The sequence below is a fragment of the Stegodyphus dumicola genome, chromosome 7, assembly GCF_044657685.1.
Source record: "Stegodyphus dumicola isolate Sdum_Otavi_A_Nest chromosome 7, ASM4465768v1".
Taxonomy (NCBI): domain Eukaryota; kingdom Metazoa; phylum Arthropoda; class Arachnida; order Araneae; family Eresidae; genus Stegodyphus; species Stegodyphus dumicola.
In genome coordinates this window covers 205188459-205212446 of record NC_140774.1, presented here as the reverse complement: position 1 = coordinate 205212446, position 23988 = coordinate 205188459, and the positions used below count along the sequence as shown (strand labels likewise).

The window sequence follows — 23988 nt, the reverse complement described above, 5'->3', positions numbered from 1 at the left end:
TTAACAAACTCAATGATTTTAAAGCGAGCAGTGGCAACACTGCATGGATTTAAATGTTTTAGCTGCAGCGCAAGAGACTGTCTATCGGAAATCCGAAAAATGTCATTAATAAGCTTACTATGTTTGGATAATTCTCTAAGGGATATTGCGTATTGTGAAAATGTTTAAGAAGAACATACATGTAACAAAATGTTTTATTAGTCCCAAACGGGTAATTTGCGCAGAAGGACTATTTCGTTTTGACATTTAGCGTTGATTCACTATAAATCTCGTTTTGTGAATTAATGAAGCAGCATTAAAAAATGCGTGTTTTGCTTTTAAGCCGCTTAGTTTGTTAAACAATACACGAAAAATTATATTTGAATGAAAAACTAAATAGCTTATGCTTCGCCGAATGGTATCAAATTAACACTTGGAACAAAAATGTGTTATTGAGAGCAGTGGAAACACACTTCGTTTAAACAGAGTATTGTATAGTAACATATGTGCTTTTATTAAATTTAAAAGGCAAATATTTTTAGGATTTGATTAGTATTTTTATAACTTGCATTTCTTTTAAATGGTCGGGTTTTTGATTAAATTTGAAGCGTATTTGCCTTATGCATCTATGAAAGGTTGCATTTCACAAGGTAAAAAAAAAGATCTTTATATTTTTTCTTAAGAATGTTTATCTTTCCTAGATATGTACGCAGCATCTGTGTTCTTTTTGATTGATTAACAAACTCAACTATTTAAAGCGAGCAGTGGCAACACTGTACGGAATAAAATGTTTTATCTGCAGCGCAAGAGACTGTCTATCAGAAATCCAAAAAATTCAACAATAAGCTTAATTTGTCTGGATAATTCTCTAAGGGATATTATGCATTGAAAAGGAATTAAATGCAAAGAAGAATGCATCTTTGTCTTGTTATTATTGTAAGAAGAATTTCAAGAAAAATTTTAAAGCTTGAGTGTTTTCGAATCCAATTTTTACAGTTTCACGTTTTTACAATCCTGTAGCAGTTAGCAATTGTTTTTTTTTTTTTTTTTTTTTTTTTTTTTTTTTTTTTCTCCACAGAACAAGCATTTTACATAACTTTAGAATTTGCAGCCATTTTTTTTTACAATAGATCGGACTGGTAGCAGCTTAACATTCAACTTACGCTCGGCGCGAATTCCAGAGTTTCGTGGTTCGATTCCCGGCGAGGGCATTTCTAATTTCTTAAGTCTCCTACTTCCAAAAAAAAAAAAAAAACCTCTAATGTCTCGGCAGTGGCGCCCGAACTCGTCACACCACCACACTAAAAGGGCGGAAGAAATACCCTGTAGGGTAATATTGAATTCTGGAAGCACTATGCTCTATTTACGCCTACATTCTTCGCACTATATGTCTAAGCATATTTTCTAGATATAGATACCACCCGTGTTACATATGTTATTCATGAAGTTTGGCATATAGTGTTTTCAAATATGTTTAGTGTCTTTCTTCTCTCTTCATTCCTGTTTCATAAACCTATGCTCCTAGATGTATTTCTACACAAAAGGTTTTATATTTACTTCTTTCACATGCATATACGTCGCTGAAATAATCTTCAAACTCGTATATATTACACTTCAAAACAATTATTCGAGTGTATTACAAATGAAGTTAAGGAGTTTTTTCTCCAGGAAAATTCTAAAACGCTGTATGGTTGGACAAGAAATCTAGTTGTAAAACTCAGCTGAAAAACTCGTGTATTACTAAAATCCCACAGAAATTGCTGCCGCTTGTTAAAATATTTCAGTGGACTGCGTTTTAAAAGCACTTTATTTACTTTCAGTTTAAAAATACTCACGACTCTTTTTAACTGTATTCTCTCAAAACTGTTAGTAACTAAAATCTAAAAATAAAATGTCTGCAATTTCCATGGCAACTTAAACGGCTTCCGTTTCCTTGATCGCGCTGCCACAATATCGCTTATAAAATAAGGTACGGAACAATTGCATTACATTGAAATTATCCAAAAATTATGTAAATTATGCAACCAATTTAAACACTGCGGTCAAATTCGTTTTATTATCTATTATCATATTTTGTGTGAATTTTTAATTACCAAACTCAACGATTCCAAAACGAACAGTGCAAACACTGTAAAAAAAAAAAAAAAAAAAAAAAAAAAAAAAAAAAAAAAAAAAAAACACCTTCTATCGGGAGTGGCAAGTCTTTCGAAAATCAACATGAAAATCAGGAAAAAAAAATCACTTAAAGTGTTTTACTTTTTTTAAATTTCTCTCACTGTATGTTTCTCGCATTCAGAAATAACAACGGTATCAAAGCCTGAATTTCTGAATAACGCAGTACTCCACCCGAATATGAACACCTGAAATCCCGAATCTATTAATATTTATGTTTTATTGTCTATTACGTATTTTATAAAGGTTTAACGAATTGTTGATTGATAAATTTAACGATTCCAAAGCGAGGAGTGGTAACACTCTACGCAAAAAAATATCTATAGCAGGACGATTTCGTATTGCTTCGACGAATATTTGATTAAAAAACTCAACGATTTCAAAGCGAGAATTGGCAACGTTGTACAGAAAAAAACCTTTTTATCTCCAGCGCGCGAGACTGCGCATCGGAAATTCTAAAGATACGCTCAATAAAAAATTATTTTGGGATATTGCTCTTGAATTGAATTTCATGGTTTAAGTGCGAAGAACACAATATTCAATAAATAAAGGTAACACACAAAATGTTAGAAAAACGCCCCTTTGGACGTAATTTAAAGTCTGGAACCTTTCAGATGTTCTTAATTTCTTTAAATATAATACAGGGCGATAATATTTGGTGACAAGAGATTAGACCAACGCTGAAAATATTGACACTGTGTGTGACGTACCGAAATAAATGCATAAAGTATTTGAAATTAATGATATGGTATCTTGTAACGCACTATTTACTGTCTAAAGCTATGATTATTATTAAGTTACTTATAAAAAACATTCTTATATATTAAGTGTATTGCGAAGTAATTCGATTGGTTTTGATATTGAGATATTAAGGTTGATAGCCTGTTTTACAACTTATCGTCTGAAACATGCTGAATTTTTTACTACTAATATTTATGTTATAAAATGAGCTATATCACTTAATGGTATAATTGGTGTAATCGACTCCTTAATCAAGGGGAAGTTCGAATAAGCAAAGATCGCGCAAAGGTTTAGTAAATTTTTGCATCTGCGCATTATTTTCTAGCGAATAAACTAGGAAAGATTTGAAAATTTGTGAGAAATGGGAGAAAGTGTAACATTTCAGACTCCTATCCGAAACCTTTCTTTACTGCTGCAGCCTTCCCTCCTCACAAAGGATGCAACACGTGGTAATTTGAAATGTTTATGACCAAACCTTCCCTTGTCCTCCCCATCTCAGCTGAGAGGAGTGCAGAGTTTCAGCGGAAATGCCCTCCCTCGGCATCATTCCTTGTTTCTCACTATACATTTCCTCACCCCCCCCCATGGCTATAAACTTCCAGGGTAGTAGCAGGAGCAACACACTTCCCTTAAACAACTGAGTTCTATTATTAACTTCAAAAGGCAAATATTTTACGATTATCTTAATATCTATACATTTCTTTTAAAGCGTCGAGTTTTCGATTAAATTTGAAGTGTATTTGCCTTAGACTTCTATGAACAGTTACATTTCAGAATGTTAAAAAAAATCCTTTTCTTCACATTTCTTTTCAAGCTCCTTCGCATTTTTTTTCAAGCTCCTTCTGCTGAATCAGTCCACACTCAGATCGTAACCTCCAGTTGGAATTCTTTGCCTTACCGCTGTAGTGTCCTACTTTCCCAAACGATGCAAACATCGCTATTTGGACGACCCCCATCCCAAGCAATTTCATCAGAAATTTTAAGGATAAAGGCACTTCTGTAAGAGTTAGCAATGTTTTTATAGTTATGAAAATATGTATTTACGCCTTGGATTAATTTGTATTTGTTTGTACTTGGAAATATATTAATTAGCAGTTCCGTAGAAAAATAACCATCAAATATAGTCATTTCAGACATAAAAATCATAACGGAAATTACATTTATAGTTTTTGAATCATCAAGTTGTTTCAGTGAAGGAATCAAATGTGTTTTCGACGGAATATGAACACGAGACTTTCCGATTCCGATCTGTAGCCGGACGTGCGATTCTAACTATAAGGTTAAAAACGAGCAATTTTATTTATTATATGAAAATGCAATTTAAAACAAGATTTTATTTTTAAGATTTTATTAGATTTTAAAGAAACATTTCAAATGATACCGGCTACGTATTTATTTTATGATTTGATACAAAATTTGCATTCATATTTAAAACTGTCCCTGATCGAGATATACGAAAATCGTACATAAATATAAAAACAAGACAAACACATTTTTGGGGAAAATATGCCGTTTTGTGACACATTTTAGTTGCACCTCTGTATTGTGGCAACGACATAAAAAATGAATTAAGTTGCCATGGAAATCGCAGATAACTTTTTCTTTTTAGATTTTGCAATCTAACGGTTTAAAAGCTAAAAAAGTGCAGTGAGTGTTTTCTAAATGAAGGTAAATAAAATTAAATAAAAAAAATCGCTAATTTTTAAAATACAGTCCACTAAATTTCCTGTAAAAAGCGTCTATAATCGCTGACAAAATGTTCCATTATTCCAGAGGGGTAATTTGGCTAGAAGAAATATTAATTTTGTTTTGGAATTTTACTTCACTATAAATTCACTATAAATGTCCTTTCACTTTTCAAATTGTAACCACTCAATATTAGCACCCTGCAAACCTAATGACTCTACAAGCGGTCATTAATTTGGTCTCATTATTAAGCCAAGCGGTCTAATTATTTTGCCTTTATTTGTTCTTGTAAAAATTCGTTTGGTATAGACACAAAGTGTTTTTGCTTGGTTTATTAGATTATAGCAAAGAACTCGATGGCTATCTGCTTCAGGGAAGGGACGCCTTCGTGGAGGACTTTCCAAAGGGAAATGGCTCGTATACACGTTCCGCAAGGTGAGAACGCTCATGTTCGCTGGATTCAAACCTGAGATCGAACTACCATTGTTCAGCGATGGTAGTTCGTGGGTGTATACGGCCAACTAGCGCTTGGATGTATACGGCCAACTAGCGCTCCGCCGTTGGTTGGCCGTATACACCCAAGGATCCAGAACTGAATAATGAAGTATACCGAGGTACGGATAATGTGACCAGCTTGTGTTTCTCGCATTGTGAAAATACAACGATTGCTAAAGTCATCAAATTTTGAATATCGTCATCCAGCTCGGCTGTGGAATTTGATTTATTGTCTATTTATATTTTGTAAAGCTTTAAGGAATTTTTGATTGACAGACTCAAGGACTCAAAAGCGGGCGAGACTGTCTATCCGAAATCGTGAACATATGCTGTTTCTGAATGTTTAAATGTTTTTTGAATGAACCCAAAAGGACGTTAGCCCAATTGCTCTGAAATGCTTATGTTTGCGTAAATTAAAAACACGCCTAAAAATTCACTAAAAAATGCAAAATCGCTAAAACAGTTTGTTTAGTATTTTTTGTTAACAAACAAATTTCTAGTATGTCTTGGCAACAATCATTCACCTATCATGATTCAATTACGGTTGCTGTGGTAGCCAGAATTTGGAATTTGTTTTATAGTCTCTTCTGAAATTCTAAAATTTTATTTTTATACATTCGACGTTTAATTTTCATGAATTTTCGTGAATTTGTTCTAACTGCTTAATCAAATTAAACACCATTCACATAATTTCACGCATATAAGGAAACTAAAGTAATAAAACAAATGTATTCATTTCATTACTCCAAAACTGTATTAAATCTCCTCCAGATTTTTATATTTGAATCTAACATTTCTAAAAACAGGTTTTAAATGAATTTAGATGGGCGATAAATTTACTGTGACAATTTGACTACAGTCTATTTTTTAAATGAAATTGTCTCTGTTTAAGTCATGCATTTTGGCCCACGGCCGAGCGGTAAGGTCGTTGAACACTGGTAGTTCGGTCCGAGGCATGAATCCCGCGAACGGGCTGGCTGCATGGGCGTTTTCGTGGTTTTCCCTATGCGTAACGTAATCCTCCCCGAAGGCATCCCTCTCCTTAGGAAAGTAGCCTTCGAGGTTTTGCTATAATCGCAATCAGTCTACTGCATCAAATTTTTAACTTTGCCGTATATTATTTAAATATTTTCTTTTATAATCCTTTACAGTTTCTCTTTATAGCCTTTTATAGTCTAGACTTATTAAAGGTTTTCACGCTGTGTGGAAAATCAATAAAAGTTACGTTAGATTATTTGAATATGTTAAAGTACACGAGGGCTAGCTGCTTAAGGGAAGTGTTGCTTTCGTGAAGGACTTTCTAAAAGAAACTGGTTTGCACTCAAGTTATATATGGATTAAACAACGGTACCTAGAGCCATTCAGTTTTTGAATAACGTATGTTTCCAGCAGCATACGGGCATCTGAAAGCCCAAATTTGGAATTTGGTTTATTAACTATTTCATATTTCGTAAAACTTAATCCAAATTTTAATTCACAAACACTCAACGACTTAAAAGCGAACAATGGCAATACTCTACGGGGAGGGGGATCTTTTTATCTTCAGGGCGCAAAACGGAAATTCTAAAGATATACTCATTTTAAAATTGTTTTCGATATTACTGTTAAACTTAATCTCATGGTTTAAGTGCAAAAAACATGATATTTAATAAATAAAGGTAACACAAAAAACACTAGACAACGCCCCTTTGGACGTAATTTAAAATCTGAAACCTTTCAGATTTTTTTTTTTACGTTTTTGTTCATTTTAGTCTAAAGGGGCAATTTACCTGAAGAACTATAAATTTCGTTCAGGCATTTTGCGTTTGCGTATAAATGTCAGATTCACTTTTCAAATTGTTGCCGCCAAATATTATCGCCAAAATTAAATAATGAAGAATCTGCATAAATGTACGTATGTTTCTCGCATTGGGATAAAAACGGTAACTACAGCCATCAAATATTGAATAACGTAATCTTCTACCGAATATGAGCATATGGAAGTCCTAATTTGGAGTTCGAAATTTGTTTTATTATCGATTTCATATTTTGTAACACTTCAAAGAATTTTTGATTAAAAACTAAACGATTTCAAAGAGACAATGGCAACACTGTACGGAAGAAAAAACATATTTTTATCTCCAATGCACCAGACTGTGTATCGGAAATTTTAAAGGTATGCTCATTTTAAAATAATTTTGCGATATTGCCGTTGAATTGAATTTTATAGTTTGAGTACGTAGAACATAATGTTTAATAAATAAAAGTAAAACACAAAAGTTAGAAAAAAGGCCCCTTTGAACAAATTTAAAATCAGAAATCTTTCAGATTGTTTTATTTTTTTATTAAAGTTATTCCGCTAGAAAGCATGCAGATGTCATTTTTGATTCAGAGCAAAATTAACTCTGCATTTACGCAGATAAGGAGGAAAGTTTGGTTTGGAATGAAGAAAGAAGGTAACTTCTTTAGGAATGCCAAGCAAGTAAAGATTTGAACCGTCTGATGCGGTTCTGGTTAGATTTAAAGGTTTCCCTTCCCTCACACACACATACATACAAAATTTAAAAAAAAAACATATTTGATATAAACTCTGGAATTCTGATACTTAATTTAAATATCCGATGATGATATGTGTAAAAAAGGACAGTTAAAGTACTTTACACGCTCTGCATCAAAAATAAAAATAAACAAATCTGATGAAATTATTCGTTATAAAAAGTATCCAACAAAAATATCTGATTTAGCCAACACAAATTTTTGGAAAGTTGAGTGAATTTCTTTCTGCTCTTTTTGAGGATCATGTGAAGAAAATTCCTGTGTTTGAATTTATTACTTCACTATTTTCTAATCATTTAACTGAGTTTAGTAATTTTTTTCATCTCTTTACACCACTTCGCTTAAATTTCAATTATTAGTAATTTATTTCGTCTTTATTATTTTTTATATGACTTTCTTGATGCCATTTGACTGAGTTTACTAAAAATTAAAATTTTTCGCTAATTTTTAAAAAAAATCAGAACAACATTTTTTGAACCGACCGTTTCCATTCGAATAACAAGGCCACATTTTCTTCAATTCAGAAAAACAGCAACGTGCGAAGAAAATGATAAAACATATACGAGTGATTAAAAGAATGTTGTGGATGGTGCTATTTGAACGGTTCATGACCGCATTTATATTCATGCGATATTTTATATCAAAGTAAAATATATCCATTTTAGGAGTGAAAATGTTGGTGTGGATTTTAATTCCGACTATCTGAATTTGATAATCATGGTGCAGATATTTTACCATTGTTAATTTTGGTTTTTATAGATGTAAGAATATTAGAGAGTTTGACTGAGCTGTTCACGACTGGGGCTTCTTCATATTCGCAAATGCGTATTTTAAATCGAAATCTGTTACTGAGTGAAAGCGTGTAAACCATGATTTTACTCAGTAATTTTCCCTTAAAATCATTAACGCATGGTAAAAGAGAAAAAGAATAAAAAAGAAATTTTATCATTGCAGGTGCATCCATCGCTGTTTGAGAGGGAGGCAATGATAAATAATAATTTTCGTTTTTTCCAGTAGGAATGTTAAGGGGTATAAATTTATCAAACGGTTAATTTAGTACAAATCTCTCTGCTTACACAAACTGTAAATTCAATAATTTAGAAACATTATTAACATTACTTTGAAAATTTACTGAACTGCAGCGATTGGATATGGCGTAGAAAAATAACCATTTCGTAGGACCTACGCACGATAAATGCCGTGGTAGCAGAACATAACAGAATGACACGAAAAATGGTCAAGTTAGAATAAGCTATTTGAATATGGCAAAGCACATGATAGCTATCCCCCCAAGAGGATGGATGCCTTCGTGGAAAACATTCTAAGCAAGCCTGTCTCGTATTGACATTACCTATGTTGAAACTTACGAATCACAGCAAAGCAGCGAGTCCGTTTGTCTGGAATAGAACCCAATCTAGGACGAAACACGAGAATTCAGCAGTCTTAACTACTCCGAGACTCGTAAAATGGAAAAATCACAGTTATAGTTATTTCGGGCATAAAAACGTAACAACGAAAATTACATTTATATTTTTGGGCATCATTAATTTATATAGGTGAAGGGAAGAGGAGAAGTGTCTTCGACGGGATTCTAACACCAGACGTTTTGATTCCGATTTTTAGCCGGACGTGCTTCCAACGTCACGGCGAAGACTAAAAACAAACCATTTCAAGTGTTATTATCAAAATGCTATTTATAACAAGATCAAAAACCATTTTGATACAAAAGAATTTTAATCATCTGTCACTACACAAAAATATGTGGGAAAGAAATAATTTTGGAATCTTGCACGCTTTCTTAGATACTTCAAGTTTCGTTCTAGATGCTTTAAGCTCCTACGATAGGAAACAATTGACGTATTGTACAGCAACGCTGGTGGCCTGAAAGAGATTTTCTTACAAACTCGTGTGGTAGTCAACGCGTGAACGCGATTAATTCCAAATCATTTTCGCTTAAAATGTGAACAATAAACATGCAAGAAAGTAGGAATTTCGGGAAGGCGTAGATTTCGATGCAGCATGCTATGGGATTAATCATAGAGGTCTATATCTCCCTAACCTGAGGGATGCCTTTGTGGAAGACTTTCAGAGTTATGAAAGAAACAGAAATCATTTTTTAAATTCCCTATCGAAATTTTTGTTTTGCTTAATGACAACACGTTGTCGCAAGAGTATAAAAATTTAAGGCTGTTTACCGAAAGAAAGGGATGCCTTCGTGAAAGACTTTTTAAAGGAATTAATCTACTTTCAACGTCGTTCAATATGTTCTGAAAAACGATACATGCACTTGGTACACTTAAGGAAGAAATGCTTATTTAAACTAAATTAGAAAATTTTCATAAAGGTCTGCATTATTGCTAATTTTAATATATTCAGTTTTGAAATAAGAAGTTTCTCGAAGAAAATCCGTATTTTATCAACTTCCATTAATTTCAAAACATTTTGTATAGTTGGAACATGTATAAAAATTACTATAGTGACGTTTACACATAGTTGGGTAACACATCTAGCAGAATTTTCACATCTAAGGCAAAAAGCTAGAGTATTCTAAACATTTTAAAATATAATTAAATGCACTAATGTACTTTTTATGTCTGAAAATTCTATACGACAAATTAAATTATTAAATTTAAATTAAATTAAATTTAAATTTAAATAAAATTTAAATTAAATTGTGTTGGTACCGAAATATTTACTTTCGAATTCTTTTCTTCAAATATTCACTGAAGAAAGAGATATAAGAGCAAAAATAATCGTATTTTTGCTGGGAGAAGAAATAAATTCGCCAAAAATAAGCACTGAAGTTTTATAAAATGATTAAAACGTAAACCAAAAAAAAAGGTTTTTTAAAGCAAAATTTATTTAAATATTTTAAAATAGGATATAGTATTTTAAATATTTTTAATAAAGTTGAGTGGAATTTTATGCTGTTTAATGCATAACAGTTTGGAGGTAAAACTGCATTAGAATGTTGCTTAAAAATGTTTAGCGAAGGAGTTTTAAATATGGATAACATTTGTTATGAAAAATTGTTCTGTATTGTTTTTGTTATGAATTATTTTGTTGTGTACAATTATTACGTATTAATTTACTGTGCATAAGGTATTCTTAGTAAATATATTGTTTTACCGTGAACAATGAATTTGTAATGTTCGTATTTAAGTATGTATAATATTTAGTATTGTTTAAACTTTTCGTTCAAATACGGCAAGCTCTTTTAAATTTGGCTGAAGATTGTGTTGCAGTTAAAAGAAGGGCGGGTGTATTTTCGTTTCTCTCGAGTCGGTTTTTTGCATGGAGGTATGAAAGGGAGGAGGGGCCAACCCGCGCTAAAAATGAAGCACTGCTTTGAAGCTTGGGTAACCAGATTGGGTGTTCTTTGTTTAGAAGCTCGCTTGACAAGATTCTGATAGTATTTCGACACACGACAGTTCCATAGAAATCGAAAAAGGGACACTTTCGCATGAAAGAAACATTCATAGTGTGATGGATAATAGCAATTTGTATAGTTTAGTGACATTTACGCAAAAATCACATCTTGGTTATTTTTCGATAACTAACAACAGCGATTTTGATTATGAATTTGTTTTATAAAATTATAAGCTGTTGCACTACAAAAATATAGATTTTAAGAAAAATGCTATGCTTGAAGAATGAAAAATACCTTACGGTACATTTAAAATTGTATACGTCTTTCGATACCCTTGATAGAGTATTCGCTACTTTTATTTTATTTTCCAAACGTCAAAATGTTTTAAATGAAACATTTTTTTTTTTTCACATCCATATATTATTGTAACATGTACCTTTTAAAATTTTTTAAAGGAGACGCTTTACTGCTGCTCATTTTAAACCCATCGTTTTAATTTTATATATCTGAAAAATAATCACTTTGGGCTTACACGTTTTATAAATATAAAATTATGTACGTTAAAATATTTGTAATTAGGCACATAGGTCAGATTAAGTTTTTATTAAATAGAGTAACGCATGCAAGGGCTATCTGCCTAAAGAGAGAGATGCCATCGTGGAGGAATTTTGAAGAAAAACTGACCTTTGAGTTGGTATTAAAAACAATACTTATAATTTTCATTCAAATTATATTCATATGTATTTTTTATGTAAAACTTTCGGGTGTATAATAAATTAGTGTAAATTACTTTACACGAAAAATATAGTGAATGCACAGAAATTTAAGATTTGCACATGCAGGAAATGAAAAATAGGAAATATGTATGGGTATTTATGCATGTGCTTGCAAAACGCATGTATCTGCCTTTGACAAAATACTTAAAAATTCATTAAATTATTTATAAATGTATTTGAAATGAAGAATTTATTCACTTATTAACAACTGTGAAAGTACTGTGAAGAAATCTAATTATTAAATGTATCTAATTTATAATGATTGTAAATGTTATCTAAATATATAATAACCTTAATATTGAATTGTAAACATAAATTGAAATCCTGTTGACAAATACGTTATAAAACTATTTAAGCAAGAATTGTTCGTATTGGAAAGCAATCTGTTAAAAGGTATTGTAAAGCAAATGCTATGAGTTGCGCACTTAAGAACGTAATAAAGAGTTTTGGAATATGTATTGTTGAAATGAAAGGTAAATAAAAATCTGATAAGTATAATTAAAAAAATTATTCCCCTTATTTTTTATAATAACTCAGTTACAAGTTTTAAATAATACTTTAAAAAAAATCCTTATTTTATTCCCTTTCAGAAATGTTCAGAGAAAGTTAAGTACTATTTAAATTCGCTAATTTCTAATAATTGTCTAATTTAAAATGAACCGAATAGAGCATTAATTATAAATTGACTTATATTTTTCGATTTAAAAGATGCCTCAGAAGCCAAAAAATCATGTCATAGTTAATAAAGTATTTTAGGAAAAAGCTCTATAAATAGAAAAGAAATAATGCATAATTTTAATATTAATAATACAATAAACTTTGATCTTAATTTTTGTACCTTAACCGAATAAAATCGAATTACCTTAATTTTTTTTTTTCTAATGTAATTAACGAAAACTTGTGAAAATATTTCATTCAAATTAAACCATTCTGAGAAAACTGTCCTGTGAAAAGTATAGCATTTAATTCCGTTCAGAATGAAATGTTTAAAAATATGTTGTTTTCACATACTTAGGACTCTGAAGTGTTGCAGAAAAAGAAAATATATACATTTATATGTATATTTAGGACGTAATTACAAAATATTTACATCCGAACGCGTCAAATCCCATAGAACTCAATGGTAAATGACCCAATGTTTTCGTCACCACGTAGTGATCGCCGGTGCTTCAGAGCAGGGTACGGGAGAAACTTGTTTAGGGCGACTCCATTTTATTTCCTACCTCCATGGTTTCTTGGGGGGAAAGGGTCAGGAGTAGGGCTGCCCAGCTGCAATTTCCTCTTTTCGCGGGGTTGACCCCATGTTTAAGGGTGTGGAGGCGAGAAAGTATTTCGGCCTTTCGGAAGTAGAGAACTGGGTGACGTATTTATTACCTACGGATGTCGCAAGTTTAACTGAATTACGATTGAAAACATTTTTCTGTTGCGCGGGAAAGAAAGGGTCTGTCATCTTGTAGAGAGTTCTGCATTTCTTTGAATTTTCGTCGTTTAATTTTGCTTAAATTTCTACTTTTTGAATTTCAACTCTATGTATTGGTGACAGCAATAGTGTTGAATCCGATACCATTGCGTAAAGAAAAAAAATTCTAACTTGAAAATGCAAAGGATGGAATAATATTGTTACGTGCGCACGGGTTCGTAACAGATTGAATCCACAAGTCCGTTAAAATGTTAATGAAATTTATTCTTATCGAAAGGACAACACGCTGAAATATAACAAAACGCTGGAATTTTCGTACAAGTGTTCATAATATCACGCAGTTTAATCAGAAGTGATACTTCAAACTACCAAAAACTTTAAAATACCACGCGATGCAAAGCGTATACGTAAAGAGAAAGCTAACTTTTTTCATACGGAACTACAACTCGCAACAACAGTAACTAAGCAACCAACTAAACAACTCATCTGAATTGCTAACCTGTACTACAATTGCACGCAAGCAAACACTGTTGATTATGTCTTAAAACTCAAGTCTTTCATAATACAGTTTGGTTAACCTCTTTTAAAATACAATTTTATGTGATTAAGCATAGAGATCTATACCTGCCTAACTGGAAGGATGCCTTCGTGAAAGACTTTCTACGGGAAACTGGCTCATATACACCACGCAAGCGTTCATGCAGACAGGACCCACCAGCGGCCGAGCTGAACACTGGTAGTTCGGTTCGAATCGTTTGAACAGGCTGGCTGCATAGTCGTTTTCGCCGTTTTGCCCATGTGTAACGCGTATACGAGTGAGTTTCCCTTAGAAAATCCTCCACGAAGGCAACCCTCCGCCTAGGCAGATAGCCCTAGTGTGCTCTGTCGTAATTAAATAACCGTAATGTCGTAATTAACCAAACCAAACCAAACCAAACGTCCATGCAGACAACCCGTTCGCGGTATTCGAACGTCGGGCGAACTACCAGTGTTCAGCGACATTACGGCTCAGCCGCTGAGGATGGTGGCGCAGCATGCTAGATGAAAAGTGTAGATGTGTTAGTGAAATTATTAAGGTTTACTTTTGCAGTGTCAACAAAGCGTAAATATTACGAAAAAGCAAGTGTTTGCACAAATTTTGCAGGTAAAAAAGAAAACTAATAAATTTTGCAGGTAAAAAAGAAAAAACTCAGAAACTACGAAACTCAGAAACGTAGTTTCTGAGTTTTCTTTCAATAATAGTACTTTGCACTGTAATATTAATGAGGGGAAAAAAACTCAACCACTTAAAATCAAGATTATATTAATAATAGTCATATATATAATTTGACATAATAATTATTCCTGAATAATGCAGTTTATGTTTATTATCATAATTATGTTATTTATTATAATCTTGAACATTCTTCGCATTCGTTCGGAGTACAAGATCACTTAAGTATAAAGTAAACTAGAGACAAAAAATGTTAACTGAAAATTTTTAGAACCTGGCACCAAAAAGCTAGGGGAAAAGTATGCGAGAAAATATGGTATATTTTACCGTTAAAAATCTGATGTATACACCACATGACTTCCTTGTACGGAATAGTAAATTATGCGCATTGTTTTCTGCATTACATTTAGACGTATTTTCTCGAATTTTATTAGAGATATATTTCTCATTCAATCAGTTCAGTTCTCACTTCGCGGCAAAAGAGAAATGCGTAAAAATTTAAAATATCTTCATTAAAAATTGTGAAACGCAAAAAAATATAAAACACCAAATACAGTTAAAAACATTTTTACAATTAGAATTGAGTTTATGCGCAAAAACAAGCAATTCGGCCAGCGGGCAAGGAGGCAGATTTTTCGGGAGTGGTGGAAATCTTACTCACCACCCTAGAAATTAGTGGTCATGGGAGCGAAGGAAGGGGCTTTCCACCGCTTTAAATAACCCTATAAGAAATGCTTTCATCCAAAATCCCCCCAAATATGCTTTTATCCTTAAAATTCTTTATAAAAGTGCTTTTAACCCGCAAATAAATATCTAAAAATGTTTTAAAATATATATAAAAATCCCTATGAGGAACGATTTCAGAGAGAGATATGGAGAGGGGAGGAAAAAATGAAAAATAAAAGCCAGGAACTGCAAACCTACATATTCATCTGATATATATCCCCTAGATACGAACAGCAGCTATATGCTTATCTTATGTTTATAATGTATCATTTTTACCCAAACTCATTACATGCGAAGAACACATCTTATAAAAGTTGCATGTTACCTCAAAAGAAAGAAAATATAGTAAAGTAACATATGTTTTTTTTTTTTTTTTTTTTTTTTTTTTTTCTTTCTTTCATTGGCGAGTTCGCTCGCTTGCTTTAGTGTTTCTGTGCAAATTGTGTGTGAAAATACTACAGCACACTCTAAATCAGGGCTTCTTGAACTTTTTTCAGTCGTGACCCCAGGATCTCATAAGCATTGTGCAAATCCTATTGCAATTTTAGGTCATTAACGTTATTTCTAATTTTAAGACATAGAACAATGGAAAAATTTTAAACAAGTAACCGACGAAATGACAGCGTCACGTGCAAAGCAAATAAAATGAACGTTTATATTGTAAAACGAATGCGTCAAAATTTTTTCGTTTTTTTATTTTGTCTGTATTGTCTTAACTTTATCTATCTTCAGCTATATTGTTAATTGTAAAATTATTATAAGTTAAAAAAAATATCAAACTGCTAAAACTTATGGCGACTCCCTGCTGCAGGTTGCGACCTATAGTTTAAGAAACTCTGCTCTAAATAAACTGAGAATACTCTTAGAAAGTGTATGTACAATGACACAGTATTCAAGTCCAGCTCTGCCTCACAATTTTAGTGCAGTATATATAAGTAATACTCAATATATAAATCCGTGCATAGGATGTGAAAATACTCCAATACATTCCTAATACACAGAAACCACGCATAAAACTCACAATGAAGTACAGTTTTCAGATATATGTTTGTTTCTTAATTTCAAAACAATATAATAAGGTAATAACACCGTGTACTGTGCATAGGGTACGAAAATAAGTTTAAGCACTGTTAAAACACAAATAAATATTCGTTCTTTAAAAGTACGGTAATAATTTCAGTACTCAATCGTACTCACGTATACATATCAGATATAAACAATTATCATGTTTTCCTCCAAATAACGCACATAAATAGACAGAAAGTTATTCAAGAAAGATTTGCCAATACAGTTTACACACGCATTCATCAATATCCCTTCAAAACATTGAGCAATGTGCAATTTCTCACTATCATATGCAACGAAACAAAATAATTCACAAATTCCTGTAAAATTTATATAAATCAGTTTAACGTGTAAAATAACGAAGGGAAACCAAATACATACCGAATCGCTTCGAGGTGAACCACCACGCGTAGCGTTTAGTCCAAATAACTTCAAAATGCAGCGAACATAAACAATCCATTCCGGTTATGCTACCCGCTTAATATGCTTGTAGCTCTCCAAATAAATGTTATAAATGCACACTACATCTCAAACAACTTCAGATCACATTTTAATGTAAAATATAACGCAAAATTTCAGGTACGCTATGTAATTACCAAAAAATAATGATAAATTCAAGAGCTCACAGAACCACAGACAGCAATGGCGCCAAGCATGCGCAGAACCAAACATTAATGCGGTAATCGAGTACCCAATGACTCACTAGCGGCCGAGAGGTAAAGTCGCCGAACGCTGGTAGTTCGGTCCGAGGTTCGAATCCCGAGAACGGGCTGTCTGCATGAGCGTTTTCGTGGTGTCCCCAATGTGTAACGTGTATACGAGTCGGTTTCCCTTAGGAAGTCCTCCACGAAGGCTTCTCTTCCCTTAGGCAGATAACCCTAGCATGCTTTGCCATAATCATATAAACAAACAAACGAACAAATTCTCCATGGCCTTGTAGGGACGAGTCGAAAATAAAAAACAAAGACTCATGTTATTCTAATTTCAGAACATGAAGAAAAAATATTGAAAAGCCACCTGCATGAATATAACAGCGTGTTCGGAGGCGAGCTGATAATCTAAAGCTTTGTAATTGGAAATTTTGCTTCATCTCTTTTCGTTTTCGATTTGCAATGCCTATCCTCCAAATTTCGGCACTAGAGGCGCTACTGATTTTTACATTAGGTCGGGCCTAATCACTTCACTATACCGTAACCTCACTTACATAGCTGGTAGCGTTTATAAGTTTTTGATTAAGAAACTCGACGATTTAAGATTAAGAAACAGAGCAATGGCAACACTGTACGAGAAAAAAATTTTTTATCTACACCGCGCGAGACTGTGTATCGGAAATTCTAAAGATATGCTCTTTTAAATATTTCGCGATATTGCCGTTGAATTGAATTTTATGATTTAAGTGCGAAGAACCTGATATTTAATAAATAAAGGTAAAACATGAATTTTAAACATTTTAATTTTTTGTGATATTGTTGCTGAATTGAATTTTATATGGCTTCAGTTAGAAGAACATGATATTTAATAAATAAAGGTAACACAAAACGTTCAGAACATGAAGAAAAAATATTGAAAAGCCACCTGCATGAATATAACAGCGTGTTCGGAGGCGAGCTGATAATCTAAAGCTTTGTAATTGGAAATTTTGCTTCATCTCTTTTCGTTTTAGATTTGCAATGCCTATCCTCAGGGCGTAACATAAAATCCGAATATTTATATTTTTATTTATTTATTTTATTTTTTTTACTTCCTTTTATTTCATCTACGGAGCCAATATGCTAATGAGCACCTAACCCAATGAACCAGCTGGAATTGTATTCTATCGATGGTAAAACGGAAAAAGAAAAGAACCTTCTCAGTAGACAGGAGTTTTGGGGGCTCCGACCAATTCCTGTTCTATTCCCATATGTTCCTATTCATCCCAGAATAACAGTTGTCAAGTTTATTTTTTTAAGCTTACTTTGGATGTTGGTCACAATGGGACTTTCGGACTCATGACCTGAATAAAGTTAAATCTGCTATTTCAGAATGCGAAGTTAATTTAATAAATTAAAAAAATTGGAAAGGATTCAGATTTTAATGTCGTCCTAGAGAGTTTATTGCGGTGCTTTTATGCTCTTGGTTTGTTTCTAGCTCTTTGTTTACCAGGCTACTCTTAGACTTACTCCAGCTAACACATATATTTGTTTGCTTTTTTAAATAAATTAATTAAACATCGCTTTCTTCGTACTTACGTCCCATAAAATTCAAAAATAACATAACAGAAATTTTTACAGCAGCATATTTTTAAAATTCTTCATGGCATATGTTTAGAAATCCCCCATAGTTTCATTATTGCCCGTCATTCTTCTATTTTCTTTCTTTTTTTAAAGTCTTTTCTCAATTTGCCACATCAATGCTTAGTTTTCTTAACAAATTAGCTTACACAACTGCTTTTGTCTTTTTAAGCTTTATTCACACTTATGCTACACAAAGTTAGACAGAAAAATCGTATTTTTTTTAAAAACAGGCACTTGGGAGTTCCGGATACAGTGCTAGGTATTACCATTATTCTTTTTAATTGTTTTTTTTTTTTTTTTTTTTTTTTTCAATTCGTCATACCAGTGTTCAATATCCTTAGTAAGACGATTTAACTTTTCTTAGTTTTTTATTATTAACTTCTTGCTTTTTCAATTTTAGTTATTAAACATCATTTTCTAGCATATTTGCCATGCAAAATTCAACAGAAAAATCCCAAATTATTAAAAGACAGCATATCTTTAGAATTCCCAATAGAATGTCAAGTGTTCTCACATTTTTCTATACTTGCTATATTATTTCTTCAACAGCCATACAGCGCCATAACATCTGGTGGCAACATCCTTTCTTTATTCTTAAATTCTTTCTATTTCTTTAAATTTAATTCATGGCAGGCGGATTTGTTGGCAGCATCCTTTTATTTTAAAAGTGATAAGGATATAAAAGAGATGGTCAAGACCAATAACACTTCTGGTGCTAAAAACACTTTTTTTTTTCTTTTTGAAGTAAAAACCCACTTATGTGTGTTTTTATTGTTGTCTCGGATATGTATTTCATGGAAGAATGGTTGCCAGAGCCTGAAGTAGGTTGGACTTCTATTTCCACCCCAGTTTTGAGAGAGAGCATCCCCCGGGGCAATTCCATGGAGGTAAGAAAGTTTTCTACCTCCATGGGTGATTCGCGGGTCTGTCTCCTACCCCTCCCCCCTTCCACTAAACCATGGACTACCTCCATGCACTAAACCCATGGTTTCTACCTCCATGACTAATCCACATAAGAGAACTTCCTTCTCCTAAATTCTAACCCAAGTTCTTCAGTACCGCAGTGGGCTTCCTTAACCACTATACCATCTGGACGGCTAATTATGTCAGTTTCTAGAAAGAAACCAATTTATTCTGTAGCCCAAAGTTTTAATCCTGACTGCTACAGATTTTTAATCCCTTTCGAAACTGTATCAAATCAGTTAGGGTGGTTTTTTTTTTTTTTTTTTTTTTTTCCCCGTGGGGAAAAAAAAGAAAAATAACTGCTGGTTTCTAGGAAGGTACATAGATATATATGCTTTTGGAGTATCATTGTACCTGCTGTAACTCTGTCTTTTGGCTCAAAGTACAGGGTGTATTTTATTAACAAAGCACTCAAGGGCTGTCTCCAGTACTGCACTGTACGTACTTGCAGAAGAGTTTTTAAGGAAAGTTGTCTTCTATTTACTATCAAGTATCAAGCAGTATCGATTCAGACTCGAACTACCATGAACCATTTTGCGAACTAAAAAGTATCAAATAAAACTTAAATAGAAACCTTTTAACCTTGGTACTAAATTATTTGAACCCTAGAACAATTTTCATAAAAATAATAAACGAGTTTTACTTGGGAAGCTATTTTATATTCCCTCCCTTGGCGTAAACTTTGAAATTCAGCTACATAATTCATGTAATTGTTAAACAAGGATATTTGAGAAATATCCCCAAAACATCCTTTCAGCTTTAAATGAAAATAGGGTGTGGATACCACATGACTTTCTTGTACGACCAATTAAATTATATTTTTTCCCCACCAATGGTAGACCCGAACCGTTTACGGACATTGGCCACTATTAACGGTCAGAAGCGAGAGTCACTTTATTATGAAAGCACCGAACGGGTGTACCACCTTTGCCTATTATAAGGAGACGGACAAATACAGCCATGCCTTCTCCGGGATTCGAACCTGGGTCCTTCGGTATCGCAGGTGGCTCCCCTAACCACTATACCATAGCGGTGCCATAAGGTAATTTCATTCGAACATAAAATAATTTTAACAAACAAAGATCTATCATAATAACACGCCAATTTAAATCTCGTTTTGTTAGTTTGAATTCGCCACTGTTTTAGCTCCAAGGTTTCATTTTTGATCACATAAAACGAAGAATGTTAGGTTAACTAAAAATTAATTTCAGATATAATGAATGGTATAATGAATTCATTAACGCTAACTAAAAGCGTTTTTAGAATTTTATTTCATTAAGATTTTTCATAATCGAGCAGTCGGAAAACATTATATTCTCTGCATTAAGCTCGAGTATTAATTAAAAATAATTCAAAAGATAACCGGTGTTAAAGGCAAAGTTTTTCTCAAACTGCGTAAAAATAAATCACGTTATCAATTTTAATGAACAGAAGGAAAAACAACATTTTTCTTCAAATTAAAACTTATTTCACCGTTTCGTTAACAATGTAAACACATTTTTTCACGTAAAATACCAATTCCTACGATTATAAAAACTAATTATCTCATTAAAGTGATTCTCATTAAAGTTATTAGTCTTTCATAATAATGTTTCACGTCTTGTAGCGAATTCATCGAATTTATTTCAAGCATCAAGAAATTTATCTAATTTTCGTCGTCTATAAGAACTGCATTGTATCCAAACGATGTATTATTAAAGTAAAAATTTAACAGAGGAAGCGGGTTCTCAACTTATTAGGTTTTTTGTTTGATATTGAAGGAAATTAAATTTATTAAATGAAAGAGCTTCCTATGACAACACACAGGAATCAAAATGTGAGTTAAATATATAATGAAAATTCCTGCCAGAGGCAAAATGATAGCATGCCATTCGTTTTACAAAGCCATTATGATACGAAATGTGCCTGAATTAAACAGGAATGCTTTGAAAAGGCAATATCTTTTAGACGTACCGGATTTCTTCTATTCAAGTGTTTTCAATTTAATAAAGCAAATACAAAGTTAAGTCAATTTCTATTATGGCAATACTTAATGTATCTAAATATTTTATTAAACCGATTGAGTTAATCATAATATGTAATAGATATGGACAAGATAGTAATTCTTTACATAGTGCATTTGAACTTATAAAGCTTATATAAACTATATTTAAATGTTTAATATCATTAGCGATTTTATACTCCAGGCATTAATAAATTTACTTTAACAATAACGGTTAAATTTCTAATTTATTTACTTTCCCAGTAAAATTACTTTGAGGGTTTTGAAAGCAATATTTCGCGTTGTAGTTAAATATAGTATTGTAGCGTGTAATTTAGCGTTGTAGTTATATTTTATTTATTTATATAATACTATTATCATCACCTAAATATTTTAAACATTTACAACAGCTCTTAAATTATCTTTAAATTATTAAAATTATCACTCCTATATTTAAGAACCAGATTGTTTAATATATCAAACCAAATGGTAACGGCGATCGTTTAGTTATATTTCACATGATATTATTGTATATGATATCTTATATTTTATATGATTATTTCCGTAAGTGTATCGCTTAGTAGAGAATTTGCAACAAATACTTCCCGCAAGTGAAGTAATAAGAATTTAATTTTTTTCCGGCCATGAAATTCGCGTTGCGAAAACAATATCACAAAATTTCATATCTAAATAACAATGAAATACAAAGAAAAACCACCGCGGTGCTCGAATAAGAAATGCTTTCTATGTAACACAGAAACAAACAATTCGGTATTTCGTTTCTATGTCAGAAAGCAAAACTGGCTTCTGTGCGTGAGGGATTAAAGAAATACAGGAGATTTCGAACTGAAGTCGTTTTGTAATCGCTTTTGCTATGGATAAAAGCGATTAGTGATTTTTGCAGCTGGCAAATCATTTCAAAACACAATCAGATATCGGTTTCTCAATGTTAGAATTAAATTATTTGAAACCTAAAATGCTTTTCATAAAAATGCATTGAAATTATAAACGAGTTTTACTTAAGAGGCTATTTTATAAACCACCCCATGGCGTAAACTCTGAAATTCAGGTACATGATTTATGTAATTGTTAGACAAGGATATTTGCGAAATATCCTCAAAACATCGCTTCAGCTTTAAATGAAAATATGGTTCTTTGTACGGCCTATTAAATTATATTTCCCCCCCTTCCAATGGCGGGTCCGAACTGTCTACGGATGTTGGCCCCTACTAAGGCCAGAAAGGATGGTCACTTTGTTATGAGAGCACCAAACAGGTGAACCACTTTTGCCTACTATAATGGGGACGGACAAATACAGTCATGCCTTCTCCGGGATTCCAACTTGGGCCCTTTGGTATTGCAGTCGGCTCCCCTAACCACTATACCATCTGAGCAGCCTATTAAATTATACACAATTTTTGTTGAACTTCATTTAAATTTATTTCCTCGAATTATTCTAACTTGAATTTTCAAACGAAATTGATTCGGAAATTGATTTCTCAAGGAAAATTGAAAATGATATAAAAAATTGCAAATTTTGAAATTAAAAACCATGAGAAGCAAACTTCTTATATTTTTATTTAAATTAAGTTACTTTTATTTCATATTTTATAAAACTTACAAATTTTTAATGTTTTATATTTACTTAAGCAGAAAAAAGTGTCAAAAGCCCGGAGAAATTTGACAGTAGACTGACCTTATATTCGACGGCATTTTACTGTCTTAGTGCTCCAGGCACTGATTTCATTACATTCGATATTATAAGAGTGCATTGCTTGCTCATCAACGTAGAAAAGGTCTTATCATGTAATATTCCATCAAGTGTCTAAGAACATTCTCAAAGAAAAGTGTTATTTTATTAAATGTGTATTAATACAGTACATGGTCTGCAAAATTTACATGCTTTATAATAATATTTGCATTTTATATCTTTTGTAAGAATTAATGTTTTTATAGTCATGAAAATGTGTATTTATGCCTTGCGTTAATCTGTTTTTGTTTGTACTTGGAAATATCTCAACTGGCAGTCCGGAGAAAAATAGCCATTTTCAGAAACTGCACGATAAATGCGATGGTAGCACAACGTAGCGGGATATTACGAGAAACAGAAAATGGTTAAGTTAGGTAATTTAAATAGGTTATTTGGTAAAGAAAATAAGGCTATCCGCCGAAGAGGTGGGATGCCTTCGTGAAGAAGTTTTCTAAGGACAACTGGCTCTTATTCACGTTACCTATACTGAGACCCATGAATCCCAGCAAAGCAGCTAGCACGTTTGCCTGCAATAGAATACAGTCTAGATCAGGGGTTCTCAAACGGTGGTACGAAAAGAAGGTGAAAGTAGGTGGTACACAAAAAAGCAAAGTATTTTTAACTATTAAATTCAAAAATTAAAACCCCAACATCCTGATTGAGGTTTTTCTCCAACACTGGTAAATTTATGCGATCTGAGTTTTGTTCAAGAGTGGTGGTGGTAGTAGTACTTTGTAGTTGTGGTACAAAAGGTTTTTCAATTTTTGTTTAGGTGGTACGCGTTGGTCAAAAGGTTGAGAACCGATGGTCTAGATCGAGCTACGGGTATTCAAGTCTTAAAAA

The 23988-nt window shown here is 32.6% G+C and overlaps 1 long non-coding RNA gene across 2 annotated transcripts in view; it reads right to left on the bottom strand.

The window, feature by feature from the left end:
* LOC146996611 (uncharacterized) overlaps window positions 1–23988 on the bottom strand; it is a 399265-nt gene that overhangs the window by 116943 nt on the left and 258334 nt on the right. Inside the window, exon 1 of one of the 2 annotated variants that reach the window (XR_015042335.1) lies at window positions 16560–16852. The exons of the other annotated variant lie outside the window; for it this stretch is intronic. This is a non-coding gene — a long non-coding RNA (uncharacterized LOC146996611). Of the gene's footprint in view, window positions 1–16559; window positions 16853–23988 lie in introns of those variants that run through there. 2 annotated transcript variants of the gene reach the window in all.